We start from the raw sequence: 13,654 nt of genomic DNA on the forward strand, positions 1-13,654 counted from the left end.
CCACTGACCGGGTGGTGCTGCGGGGCTAAGGCAGGCGAGTCCCTACCTGTCCTGGCACCGCGCTGTGCCCCACAAGCGGCCAGCAGCAGATCCAGCTCCTAGGTGGGGGGGGGCAAGGGGCTCCGCTCGCTGCCCTCGCCCTGAGCATCGGCTCCGCTCTCCTATTAGCCAAAATCAGTGAAAGTGAGTGTGGGTGGAGGAGAGGGAGGGAGCGGGAATGTAGAGAGCGGAGGGCGGGGCCTCAGGGAAGGGGCAGGGCAGGGGGTGGGGCCTCATGGAAGGGGCGGGGCTAGGGTATTGGGTTTTGTGTGATTAGCAAACCCTAGCCCCAGGGTCACCCAGCCAGGCATCGGCAGAGCTGCGAACGGCCCCAGGCGCCAGGGCCTTGGCCACAAGGTACCACTCTTGGGCCCAGGCCTTGGCGACACACGCTGTGGTCAGCACGCTGATCTCATCGTAAAAACAGAGCAGACGGCGAAGTGACTCCCCCTCTCCGGATCCCCAGGGTCTGTTCTGCCCCGGCTCCAGCTCTCAGACGGGGGCTCCCCTCGCCAGGGGACGTGTGTGTTTTACAGAGCCTGGCACTGGCAGCTCCAAACGACAGCACCAGCAGCACGGCGCTCTGGCCGCCCGCCTCCTCCAGCAGGCGTAGGGAAACTCGTATGTGCCCAGAACTGGAGCTGCAACCAGCATGGATTCTGCCCCCATATCCTGGAGCCTGTCCCCATGCCCCCGGTGCCTGCCCCTTTATGCCTGGAGCCTGCCCCCATGTCTCCAGTGCCTGCCCCCATACGCCTGGAGCCTGCCCCCATGTCCCCATTGCCTGCCCCCATACCCTGGAGTCTGCCCCCATGTCCTCACTGCCTGCCCCTATATGCCTGGAGCCTGCCCCCATACCCTGGAGCCAGCCCCCATGCCCCTGGTGCCTGCCCCTATATGCCTGTAGCCTGCCCCCATACACCTGGAGCCTGCCCCCATGTGCACAGTGCCTGCCCCTATACGCCCCGTTGCCCCCGTATGCCTGGAGCCTGCCGCCATGTCCTGGAGCCTGCCCTCATATCCTTACTGCCTGCCTCTATACGTCTGGCAGCCTGCCCCCATGTCCTTGGTGCCTGCCCTCATGCCCCTAGAGCCTGCCCCCATGTCATCACTGCCTGCCTCTATACGTCTGGCAGCCTGCCCCCATGTCCCCGGTGCCTGCCCCTATACGCCTGGAGCCTGCCCCCATCTCCTGGTTCCATGTGAAGCCAGCAGTATCCATGACTCCAGGATCAGCACGGTACTGGTTATAATACCTCCAGAAAGCCACTCAGAGATGCTCATATTTACAGCTGCGGGTTTGGGCTCTTCTGCGCTCCCCTGAGACAGCGGCTGCTCCTGCGGACACTGGCTGCCTGTGGCTGTGATCAGGAAACAGGCACAGAGAGTCTGGCAGGTGAGTCCAGCCTGCCCCAGCACCAGGCACTCCGGGGTCAGACACAGCCTGGCTGCATCCCCGGAACCGCCCCCCGGCGCCAGGCCAGGGGTTCACACAGGCCATGGCCGCACCGCCTCCTGTATGGCTGCAGGTAAGGATATAAAATAGACTGGTTTGGAGCTGGGGGGCGGAAGCTCCCTGCAAACAGGGGGTGCCGGCAGAGGAGGCGGACTGAGGGGAGGCATGAGATGCAGCCGATGGGGTGGGCAGCTGGCTCCAGGCTAGGCAGGAGGATCCCGGGGGTTCCTACTTCCTCCAGAGCCCATTCCTGCCCCTCTGAGTCCCGCTATAACCCCCTGCCCTGCCCCGCTGGGTGTGCACAAGTTCATGTGGCGAGGATAGAGCTCCACAACATTGCCATTGTAGGAACATTACCCCCCGTCCCCCAGTGCCGCTGCCCCTGGTTTGAAGCTTGCCCTGTGTGTAGAAGCAGGGCAATAAACCCAGAGTCTGCGCGGCTCGCTCCCCTGGCTGCACAGAGAGTGCTTCGTGCTAAGGTGCTAAGAGTCACTGCAGGGAGACCCCCTGGGCAGGGCCCACCCTCCACGCTGGCTGCAGCATGAGGATAAGGCAGGAGTCTCAGCAGCAAACACCCCGTGGCCAGCAGGGAGGGTTTGTGGGCCTGGGTGGTATCACTTAGAAACACAGACAGTTGCCTCCAAGAACAGCGAACCTTCAAACAGCAGGGGTTGTGCTGCAGTCGTGTCCCAGTGCTACAGTCGTGTCGCTGGGTTGTGCCGCAGTCGTGTCTAGGGTGACCAGACATCCTGATAGAATCGGGACTGTCCCAATTTTTAGTTCTTTGTCCCGCATCCCGACCGATGCACGGTCGGGACGCCGTTTGTCCCAATATTGCGGCTTTGGCCACTCTGGCTGCTTTTATTTTATTTTATTTTATTTTATTTTTTTTTGCTTCTCCCATGTGTCCCGATATTTTGTCCGTTTCATCTGGTCACCCTAGTCGTGCCCCAGTGCTACAGTTGTGTCGCTGGGTTGTGCTGCAGTCGTGTCCCAGTGCTACTGTCGTGTCGCTGGGCTGTGCTACAGTCGTGTCGCTGGGTTGTGCTGCAGTCATGTGGCTGGGTTGTGCTACAGTCGTGTCCCAGTCCTGCAGTCGTGTCCTTGGGTTATGCTACAGTCGTGTCCCAGTGCTGCAGTCGTGTCGCTGGGTTGTGCTGCAGTCGTGTCCCAGTGCTACAGTTGTGCTACTGGGTTGTGCTGCAGTCGTGTCGCTGGGCTGTGCTACAGTCAGATCATTGGGTGACATTCACCCCTGGGCCCAGCATCACACACGTCCCACTGCAGCCCTCACAACAGGGCTCAAGTGGGCTGTCAGTGGTGCCTAGGCCTGGGCCAGCCCCCAGCCCGGGGTAAACGCCCCCGTTTGCACAGGAACCTGCCTCCCGCCAGGCTGCACCGCATGTGCTGGGCTTCTCCTGCTGTGACACGGGGGAGGCCTGTGAATCACGCGGGGCCATTACTACCCAGCACCTGCGGCACTGCCTCCCACCCCATCCCCTGCCGGCGGTGTGCCGCTGGGCCTCTGGCAAGGGGGCAGCAGATGGTGCTGTTGCACTAGGAAAGCCCCTGTCCCAGGTGTGCCATGCAGGCCGCGGTATCTCCTGTCAGTGCTGACGCTGGAGATGAGCTGGTTAGCGCCGGCTGCCTCTGCCTGGCTCTGGGCAGGCTGGACGGACGCTAACCCGAGCTGCTGAGCCTGCTGCAGCCCCGTGTGCACCACAGGGCAGGTGCTTCTATGGGAGTCTCCGGCAGGGGCCCTGGGGAAGCCACTGCTGGGAGCTGGAAGACAAGGAAGAAGCAGCGAGGGGAGAGGTCCAGGGAAGCACTCGCACCTTGGCACCGTGGGCTTCCCCCGGACACGTTGCCTGCCCCCCCGGGGGTGGGGGCCATAGCGACGCGTGGCAGGTGCTGGTTGTGGGAATCGCTCACAGTAGCACGTTTGGGAAAGTTCAGAGCTGGGGCTGACCTTTCCTGCTAGCACTGCCCTGCCCGGGACCAGCCGGCTGGCGGCCTGGCGCTTAGGGCATCCTGCTGCCCCAGCCGTGTCCCTGAGCTGATGGGCTGGCTGAGCTTTTGAGAGACAGAGAGCTCCTCAGCGCCTGCAGGGGAAGCGACAGGGGCGGGTCTGCAGTGGGGGTGACCAGAGCGGGGTGCTCTCTCTCTCCACAGGGCAGGGTAGATACTGGCAGGGAAAACAATTCCGAAGTGGCTGGTGCTGAGATTAGTGCATTCATTCTGTCTCTCTCCAGAGCCAGGCGCTGGCTCTTTTGGGACGCACCCCACTGCAGGCAGGGAGCAGACAGCAGCTCCAAGAAGGGGGCAGGATCAAAGTGGACTTCACTCACACAGACCCAGGCACATGCCCCCTCCTAAGGCCTGACTGAGCAAATCCCAGCCACTAACCCCAGGCATGCAGCCCCCAGAGATTTAACAACGTCACAGCATCATTCCCCCTGGCATGGCATGACACACTGTCCCAATGCAAAGCAGCTGTGGGGAACTGGGAATGTTGATTAATTCCTGTGACAAAATGTGTGACTCGGTTTTCCCTCTTACCTTGTATTGTTACCCTCTGCTTGCAAAGGGGGGACGGGGTGGGGAGACACGTATTCAGAGCTGGCAGCCCATGAGCAGAGCTATAGAATCGTGGACTGGTGCAATGTGGACTGCCAGGCACACGCAGCCTGGGAAGTGCTCTCCATCTACCCAGCGGAAATGGGGCCTAGGAGCAGCTCACCCGCTACCAGGCTGTTTGCTGACAGGATGCATCTGAATCGCAGTGTTTATTTTTATCCAAGTCAGCAGCGTTTTCACATGTCACAGCAAGTTCCTCAAAAACATGTTGACAGAAAACGTGTGTAAGCAAGAGAAATGCTGCTTATTTGCATCAAATTGCAAAGTAATTCTGTTAAATTGATACAGGGCATTTATGGTAACATCTGTAAACAGCGCGGCTCTCTGCACCAGACTGAGAGCAGGTGACGAGGAGGCTTGATGGGACTCACAGATGGAGAGCTCCACCACCTAGGCTGGGGATAGCTCCTGTAGCTCTGAATCTCCTAGAGGACCATTTACTCTTGCAGGGAGTCCCACTGGCTGCAGTGGGGACACAGCATTGCCACACTCTGGCCTGGAATCCTGCCTCTAGCATCAGAGGCTTCAGAGGAGGGAGCAAAAAACTGCTTATGGGCACTTATGAAAGGACCTGTCCCCAAGGGAAGTCTCTTTCCAACCCCTCAGCTAGTGCCTGGCCCAGGGTCTGCAGCAGGACGCTGTGGAATCCTTGTCACTAGAGCTGGCAGCAACCTGAGAAACGAGTGTCGTGCAAGACTTCAACATTCTGATGTTGCTTTTGATTTGGTCCCATTTTGGTTTATTTAATTTTGGTTTTTTTGTATTTTCTTTTGGGGAGGCAGGATTTTTATCAAAAACATTGACCTGGTTCCTGACTTTTGGTTTTGATAAAACTTCTGATAAAATACAGCACAACATGTGTCATGTGAAATGACAGGTTGTGACAGTTTTCATGAAAAATTTCTTATTGACAAAAAACCTTTTCTTTAGAAAAATGTCAAGTCGTTGTACTCATACAATATACAGCTGCCTCCTCATCACTGTGACTGGCGAGGTTCCCATTGTGCAGAGAATTTCCCAGGCACGAGCTATGTCACGATGGAGTTGAAGTAAGCATGTTTATCAGTAATGTTAGGATAAAATACATCCCAGGGATGTTAGAATTGTCCCAAACCAAGTGTTATAAGCCCAGGAAATTCACAGTGTAGGTGACACAAAAGAAATTCAGACAAACTAAGCTACGGCAGTGGGCAGTTAGGGTGTCCTGATTTACTTGTGCCCTATGGTGCTGCCAAGCAATGCCCAGAGGGATTTCAGTTGTTTCTGGTCACAGACTAGATACAAACTGAGTTTTAAAGACACATTAAAGATTTATTCCCCGCTCCCCACAACTGTCACCCCTTCATCGAGTCAACCTGGCCTGTGTCGGTGCATTCCCCACCATGAGCGCGATGGGAGCACTGTGTGCTCTGACTCTCCAAAGCTCCTATCAGAAGATGTGGTTCTCAGGCTAGTAGAACAAAATCCTGCAAACTGCTGAGCTCCCTCTGCCTTCAGTGACGTCTGTGGGAGCTGAATGTACCCAGCACCTTGGAGGGCCGACATGGGGATATTCAGTGTGACCCAAACGTCACCGAGCACGACTCGCCCCCTCACTGAACTCACCATAGGGCTGAAATAACCCTCCCTGAGCCATGTTTCTCTCCAAACTCAGTGACTTAGGGTCTGTACTCACTCCCACAGCACACACTCCAGTGACTGAATAGTCTGGAAATGTTAAGAAAGATGAAAAGTATGAAATGAATGCTCTTTCCGGAACATGCTCCAGGCCTGGGCCCTTTGGGCGGCATTCCCATCGAGGGTTGTTACTGTGACAGATTGGGGAATACGTCTGGGTCACTTGATGGATTCTCCTGGGCTGTGGGCAACAGTATGTGTGACTGGACGCTCCGCCTGGCCTGGACCCTCCATCTGTAGCAGTAACAGCCTCTGCCGGGAAGCTGAAACAGTCTTACCTTGGCGGGACAACGGGGCTGCTACTGCACAGATACGTGGGCCCTGTCTATAGTCCAGCTGCCACAGCGGCACCGCTAGAGGCTTCCTGCTTAGGGGTGCCAGGTGTGCAGTTTTCAACTGGAAAGTCCAGTCAAAAAGGGCACTGGGCAGCATCCGGTCAGATGTCCTGACCGGACACTAAAAGTCCAGTTACTGTGGGCCCGGGAGGTGCCAGGTCATCAATCTGTGCCAGACCCTGCTCAGCCGGGGCTGCTTCCTACCGGCGGGACGCCACATCAGGCTGCAGCTCCTGTCCCAGCCCCAGAGCAGAGGGAGCCCAGCTGGGGGAGGGAGGTGGAGAGGACTGAGCAATGGGGAAGGGGGAGGAGGGAGCAGGGCAGGGCCTCTGGAAGAGGTGGTGGCGGGGGGGTCCGGTTTTCAAAAATTAGAAAGTTGGCAATCCTATGAATCCTACTCTGGCAGGAGGACTTTATCCACCACGAAAGTTAACCCCCCTCTCCAAGAGGCAGAAGAATTCTTCTGTGGACCTCGCTCTGTCTACACACAGCCCCGAGCGATGTAGCGAGGTTGATCTAATATTTAAGTGCAGACCAGGCCTGAACCTTACTTTGCTTCATAGCTCCATCTGTAAAGCAGGGACAACATTCCTCACCTCTCAGAGGCGATTCATTAATTATTTATTTATGAGGTGCTTTGAGATCCCTGGATCCAACAAGGCATGAAAGATGAAGAAGTTGTTGGATTAAATACAGCCATCTCCCCCGGGCCTGCAGCAATGCAACATGGCAACATCTATAAACACAAAAAGTCAGGAACTGCCAAAGTTAAGGTTCTTGTAGTAACATTAACTCAAGCACATTCCACCCACTACGTCAGTTACATTTATTAGGCTAGTCAGCCAGCAGAAGTATTAATATGCAGGCCACATGGGCCTTTTATTTCCGTGGTGCAGCGTGGAGCTCTCCCTTTGGGGGCTGCAATTGTTTGGCTGCAGTCGTTTTTACTCAAGGCTGGGTGAGCTGGGCAGCAGCACACCTGAGCAAGCAACGGATTAGGGCAGCAGCTGCAGAAGTCGAGACATAGTGGTCAACCTCCCCCCCACCCCGGTGCTGAGTGCTCCGGCCCCGATCCAGCAATGCACTTAAGCACATATTTGACTTTAAGCCTGTGGGTCCTTCCAGACAGTGGTAATAGCTCTTGCAACTGTAGGACCATAAGTACCTTCCTGCCAAGAGCACAATATCCACAGCCATTGCTGTGGTCTTGGGATGGCTTCCCTTCCACTATAACTACTTCTGAGGAACATGCTCTCTCTCTCTCTCATGTCTGTATTAGCTAGTTTGTTTACTTGACTATTAGCTGCATCAAGAGCACTGGATGGTATAACAACATTTACATCAAATACCTGTTTCTAAAACAATCACGAACCAGGGGCCGAAGCAGGACTGTGCCCATGGACCCTAAATAAGAAAACAGAACCACCCCAGCCCCTTCCTGCCCCATCGTCCCACTTCCCCACCCCTGGACCCTCATCCTCCATCACTGCTGACACATCTCCATCCCCCTACCTCCCCAGAAGCCTGGGGAAACAGGTGAAGGAGGCAGCTGCTATTAGCTACTAGTTGCCCCAACCACAGCCTCAATCAAAGCATGTGGGTGGAATTTCCAGTCCCACAGGTAACCCAGTAACTGCCTGCTCCCCAGGAGAGACAGGCGCCCCCACAACCTGCACAGTGCGGGACTCAGTGGGGACACTGTCACTGAAGCAGGGACGGATTTTAAATACACTTACAGGGCGTCCCAGGGTTTTATGCCATGGCTTTTAGCATCCTGACTAATATCTTGGTAACCCTGTCCTCTTAGGTGGCTGCTTATCTCCATGCTAGGTAATAGCTTTATTCAAAGGGAGAGTAGCACAGGCCTGGTGAAATATCACCTGTTTTCCAGGTGGTTATGACTATTTCATATCTTGCAGCAAACAGAGTTGAAAACCATATGTGAAATAATGAATAAAGCAGAAGCTTATGCTGTGAGGTCCTTGGCACGTCTTGAAGCAATTAAAATATCAGTTCCAAACTTCCGTGCATGTAAAGCCACCGTCCTTTCTCTTTTACCTTTGAGGAAGAAGACAGTGGCTGTGATTTGGTTGGGAACCAGAACAAATATTTATCTCTAGCCAGAAACAAAGAATGCAGCAGCGCAGCTGACAGCAGCCTGAACTGAATAAGTTGTGATTTACTTACATCTGGGGTGATTTTGGTTCCTTTTTACAGCACCTTGAAAAAAAACACCATTCTTTTAGCCTTCGTTACTTTACAAAAGAAAAGCCACTGGATCATTCAGCCTAATAAGCAAGCTCCCTGATTGTCTAGCTTATAGAGCAGGCTGTTTATTAACTAGTTAAAAGACCATTTAAATGAAAACCCACCTTCTATCATTCTAACACAGGGGTTCTCAAACTGGGGGTCAAGACCCCTCAGAGGGTCACAAGGTTATTACATGGGGGGTCAGGAGGTTTCAACCCCCACCCCAAACCCCGCTTTCCCTCCAGCATTTATAATGATGTTAAATATATAAAAAAGTGTTTTTAATTTATAAGGGGGGGGTTGCATTCAAGGCTTGCTATGTGAAAGGGGTCACCAGTAAAAAAAGTTTGAGAGCCATTGTCCTAGCAAATATTGCTGGCTGCTTGATCATATAGGTTTCCTGTGGTGGAGAATCATGTATAGGATGAAGTGAGGTTGTCTAGGATGATGTGGGACCCCCTAGTATATTAAGAAGAAAATTCCTGTTGGTTATTTCAGTGCTAACAATGTGTTTGTCTAAAGTGTTGTTAATTAGATGTCAGCTGTCGAGACGGCACCTCCAGCCCCTCCTATGGCTATTCCCTGCATTGCAGACATGCCTCGAGGCTGCAGCTGAGATCGAAACCCCATTGGGCAGGGTCTGCCCCCAGAAAGCTACAGTCTCAGTACCAAAGGGAGGTGTCATTGCACTCATGTTACAGCTGGGAAGTGAGGCACTGAGAGACTTGCCAAGGGCCCCCCGGCTGTCAGTGGTGGAGCTGAGCGCACAGCTCCAGAGTCCCAGCCCAGTGCCCTAACCACCAGCCCATCCTCTGCACCTCTGCAGAGGTTGATCTGGAGGCCTCACTGGAACAGCCGGGGCCTGTGGAATGGGAAGAGTTTTCACTTTCTGTTCAGAGCTTGGCACCCCGGCCGGGCAGAGCTCGGCTTTGTTCCAGCTGGAGGCTTCCCAGGGCCGGATGGATTCTGCCGTTCTCCCTCATGCTCTCTGAATGCTGTGTGTGCCAGGGCCTGGGAGCTAGCGTTGGGGGGCCGGGGGACTTCAGAGCACCCCCACCTTAGTGGACTCAAAACCCCACTCGACTTTCCTCCCCATTGCGACCCCTTCTGGGCTCATCTCCATTTGGAGGGACCCTTATACTGGGCCTGCATCTAGCTGGCACTTGTGAGTGGTCATCTGCCTGGAATGCCAGGGATGAAGGGCGAGCTTCGAGCTGCATTTTGATGCCCCGATCCCTCACCTTGCTGGCTGCCCCAGTACAGAGTGGTGCAGCCCACCTGCCAGTGCCCTGAGCTGGGGTGGCCGGGACCCGGCCGTCTGCCATTCTAAACTGCACCGAGCTGCAAGGTGGAGCTACTGGCAAACCCACCCGGAGGTCGGGTTTGTGCTTCGTGAGGACGAAAGCCGGGGGTGGGGCTGAGCTGCTGACCATGCTGGAGCCCTTCTCTCTCCCGTGCTAGGTGTGGTGGGGACTCCGTTCCTGCGAGCGGGATTTGGCACCCGCCTGAAGCTGCCAATCTGGCTGCTGGGCACTGAGCACCCGCCCAGCCTGGTGAAGCCCAGGTGTGCCGCAGTGCTGGACACGGGGTCACTCACTTTTCTTAGGTGCCCAAATCTGTAGAAGAGCCTCATTTTTGCCACTCAATATGATGCTTTTGGCTGACCTATTCTGAGCAGCCCGGCAGGGCTAGTACCCGGCTCACCGCAATGTCTGCTGGGGCCGGATGGAGTGGAATAACTGGCTTAGGGTGCATCTGCATGTCTCCATTCACCAGATACTAGCTCCGGGGCCGGGCATCTCCCGTGCAGCCTGCGGGAGTTCTTTGCGCAGTCCTGTCTCGGAAGAGAGAACCCTGCCGTCAGGGCCTGGGGGTAAAGGGGAAACAGGGAGCAAGGCAAGCCCTGCCCAGCCATGGCTGCAGGGAGAGCGCCCCAAAGCGTGTCTGAATGCTGCCCAAGCATGATCTCCCTCCCAGCCCCCCTTCCAAGCAAGGGGATCACACCACTGACGCATGGGGCAGGCAAGTTCTCAAATGAGAATGGCTTGCTGAGCCCCGCCCGGTGGTGCACTCTCATTAATACACAGCATTGTAAGGCAATCCATAATTAGATGCTAACTGAGTTTTCTGTAAGATTGGGTGAAGGAAGGTCACCAAGGTAGAACAGGAGTCAGCTTATTGTTATTATCAATCAATAACCTATTTATTTTCCAGCATTCCTATTAACCTCTTGCAGCCAATTGCCGTTCCAATTTGAAAAGGCTGCACCGCCTGATTTGCTGACTGGACAACTCTGATTGAAAACGTAACAGTGACCCGACCCCCCAGGCAGAATCCAATTAAAATCATTTTCATTTGTAGATTAATATTTTTTAGCATGTTCTACAGTCCTGGAGAATTTCACTCCGTAACTGCTGCCCCATTGCAGGAGCAGCGTGTGTCAGTAATGTCATGAGAAAATAATGACAATTAATTAGACATTCAGACAATAGGATTGTCCCCTTTATGGGGAATGGAGCATTCCCATTTTGTCTCTTTTGATGTTCCATGCAGCGGGCTGGGCAGGCGAGGGTGAGCAGCAGGAATCATCAGCCAAAACTCAGACCCCCATGGCGTGCGGAGGAAATGTTCCTCGGACCCTCTAGCATGGCAGCTGGGATTGGATCTGGGAGACTGGCTCTAGTCCTGGCAGCAGCTGGGGCAGAAACGCTGAGAAGATGGCCTCCCTGGCACCAAGACTCCCATCCCTGGGCTCTGGTGTGGAGTGAGCAAGCAGAGAGGGGAGGGACGAACACAGTGAAAACGCTCATTTGACTCGCTTTCCAGGCCCTGGTAAGGCCGGAGTGGACCCGCACACACACAGGTGGGCCTCACCCTTGCCCCAGAACCTGGTGATGGAAGAGACCCGGTGGGTCAGATTTGCAGTCACGAGGTGCCGCGAACGAGCCGGATGCATGTGAGCCTGCAAAGAGCGGCCCCCTGGTGTGGCTTGCCCAGAGAGTCTTGGGTGGGAATATCTGCTGTTTGTCTGACCAACTGATGCTGTGTGAGCTGGCCTGCTGGCATGAGGGTCGGCTGGTACCATACGGGCACGCACCTGTGCCTGGAAACGTGACCCAAGCAGGTCAGTGGAGCATTGTTTGCTATTACTTTGCCCAGTCTAGGGTGAAAGCACACCGGGGGCGTCCACACCACAGCCTGCTGCATTCACTCACAGTGCCACGTTTCTGGTTTTTAACCGAACCCGGACTGTCCTTCCCCTGGCTTTGTCCCATTGCCCCAGCTCTGCACTCTTGTACCGCCTTACACACCTCCTTGCCTCCTTGGTGGTTACAGCCCGCACAGCCTAGTCAAGGGTTACAATATTCCTCTGGGGCAGGGAGGGCTCTCAGCCTCGGAAAGGCTGCTGTTGCCTGCAGACGAGAATATTGACACTGTATGAGCCAAAAAACCCTGTCCAGGAATCTGAATTTCCAACTCCCACTATCACTGGCTACTGAGGCCAGTAGCATCTCCCCATGGAATGAGTTTCTATCAGCCTTTGGGGGGTGGGAGAGGAAAGAGGGTGCATTCCTGCACCCCCATTTTGGCAAGCACAAGGGCTTTGGGAAGGGCTGTGGCCTTGCGTACTCTCTTAGGGTTATTTTAGTTGTGTTAAATTCAGCATGCACAATTGACATCGGAAACTTCACATTTCAACAGCACTGGTCTGAAACTGCCTCTCCGTCCATGACCCTGTGGGGTAGAGTGCGGGGCAGGCAAAAGATGGCTGTCCATAGCTACCCGCCATGGGGATTTGAGCAGCCTGGTTAGTGCTAGAGACCAGCTGGAGCCCACACCCTGTCTTCCAACCCCCAGCTGGGCAGGCTGGGCTTGGAGTCCGAACCAGGGCCGGTTCTGAATTTCACTGCTGGTCTCTCCCTTGGCAGGCGACTGGAGCTGCCCATCCCAGTCGGGAGCACAAACCTGGCTGCAGACTGGAGTTTTGCAGTTTCGATCTAGCTTGTGCACAGTCGTGTTCACCTGGCATCAGTCGACAGCAGGGACTTGGATAACTGCAGGGGCCTATGCAGAATTCACCTACTCTGAGTCCTGGCTGCTTTGCACATGTGTCTCTTGCTCATGCAGACTACTAGGGATGTGGGTGGCCTCGAAGTCTAGCCAGCAAATATATTTCTTCTCAGAGCCAGTAATTTCCCCAGTACCAGCTAGAAAGTCTCCACGGGCCCAGACCTGGGATAGATCCATATTTTACATTCCCAGAGGCCTTTTATCTATAGGACAGCACCGGTCTCGTCAAACCCACAGCATCCCGCTGCAGGCAAGTCTCTCTGGACTGAGCTGTGTCTAAAAGGCACCTCTCCTTTCCCACTCCATTGCGTGACCCCAGCAAAGAGTGATCTATGCCCTGAAGGGGGAACCAGGCTAGGAGCCATTGCAGCTGTTGGCAGAGGAGAGCCGGGAGGAGAGAAACAGAAGGCCCTGGGATTGGTGACTCAGTCACGATTGCTGGGCTCGCTGGCATTGTGACTGCAGGAGGCTCTGCATTGAGCCCTGTGCCCGTCCCACACTGGCCTCTCCTCCAGTCTCAGCCCCAGTTTTCCCTTTCTCACTAGGTGTTTGATTTCTGCAGCCACTCCGGTGGTGGGAGCACTAGAAGTGCACAGACAGACAGTCATGGACACCTCCCCTTGGCTGCTCTGGTGCAGGATGGGGCTATTATGCATGTGACTGAGAACATGCCTATTGTATTGGCCGGCTAAAGTTTTAACATGAAACACACAGGTAGGAGGGAAGGGCTCCTGCAGCAGCTCCTCTCATGGGATGTCACGTGGGTCTGGGGTGGCATCTCACAGCTGAGCCAGCCACAGGGCTGGGTGGGGTCACAGAAGGAGCTGCAGAAGCCCCCGTGCGCTATCAGGGGATCAGCTGGCTTGCCGTGACACTTAAACCTACCCTCACTGCAAGTGCGCTGTCGGAGGGGGAAGCCCTGGGATACCTAGCTTGGTTTGGTACTGTGCAATCCTGTAGTTTCACTTCCTGTCCTAAACACTGGGGTAGTGTTGCTATGTGCTGTTAAACAGTTGCTGTGTTCCTCCCCAGAAGTGGCTGCATCTTAGCAGATGGCTGCCGTATGAACCCTGTGCATAGCTGGTATGTCAGTTCCCAAAATGGAAATGCTCCCTGGATATTAATTCCTTTCACTTCGCTCACCCTGTGATTGCTCAGAAAGTGAAAATAGAGTCATGTTAATACTATT

Source organism: Dermochelys coriacea, chromosome 15 (assembly GCF_009764565.3).
Source record: "Dermochelys coriacea isolate rDerCor1 chromosome 15, rDerCor1.pri.v4, whole genome shotgun sequence".
Lineage (NCBI taxonomy): Eukaryota > Metazoa > Chordata > Testudines > Dermochelyidae > Dermochelys > Dermochelys coriacea.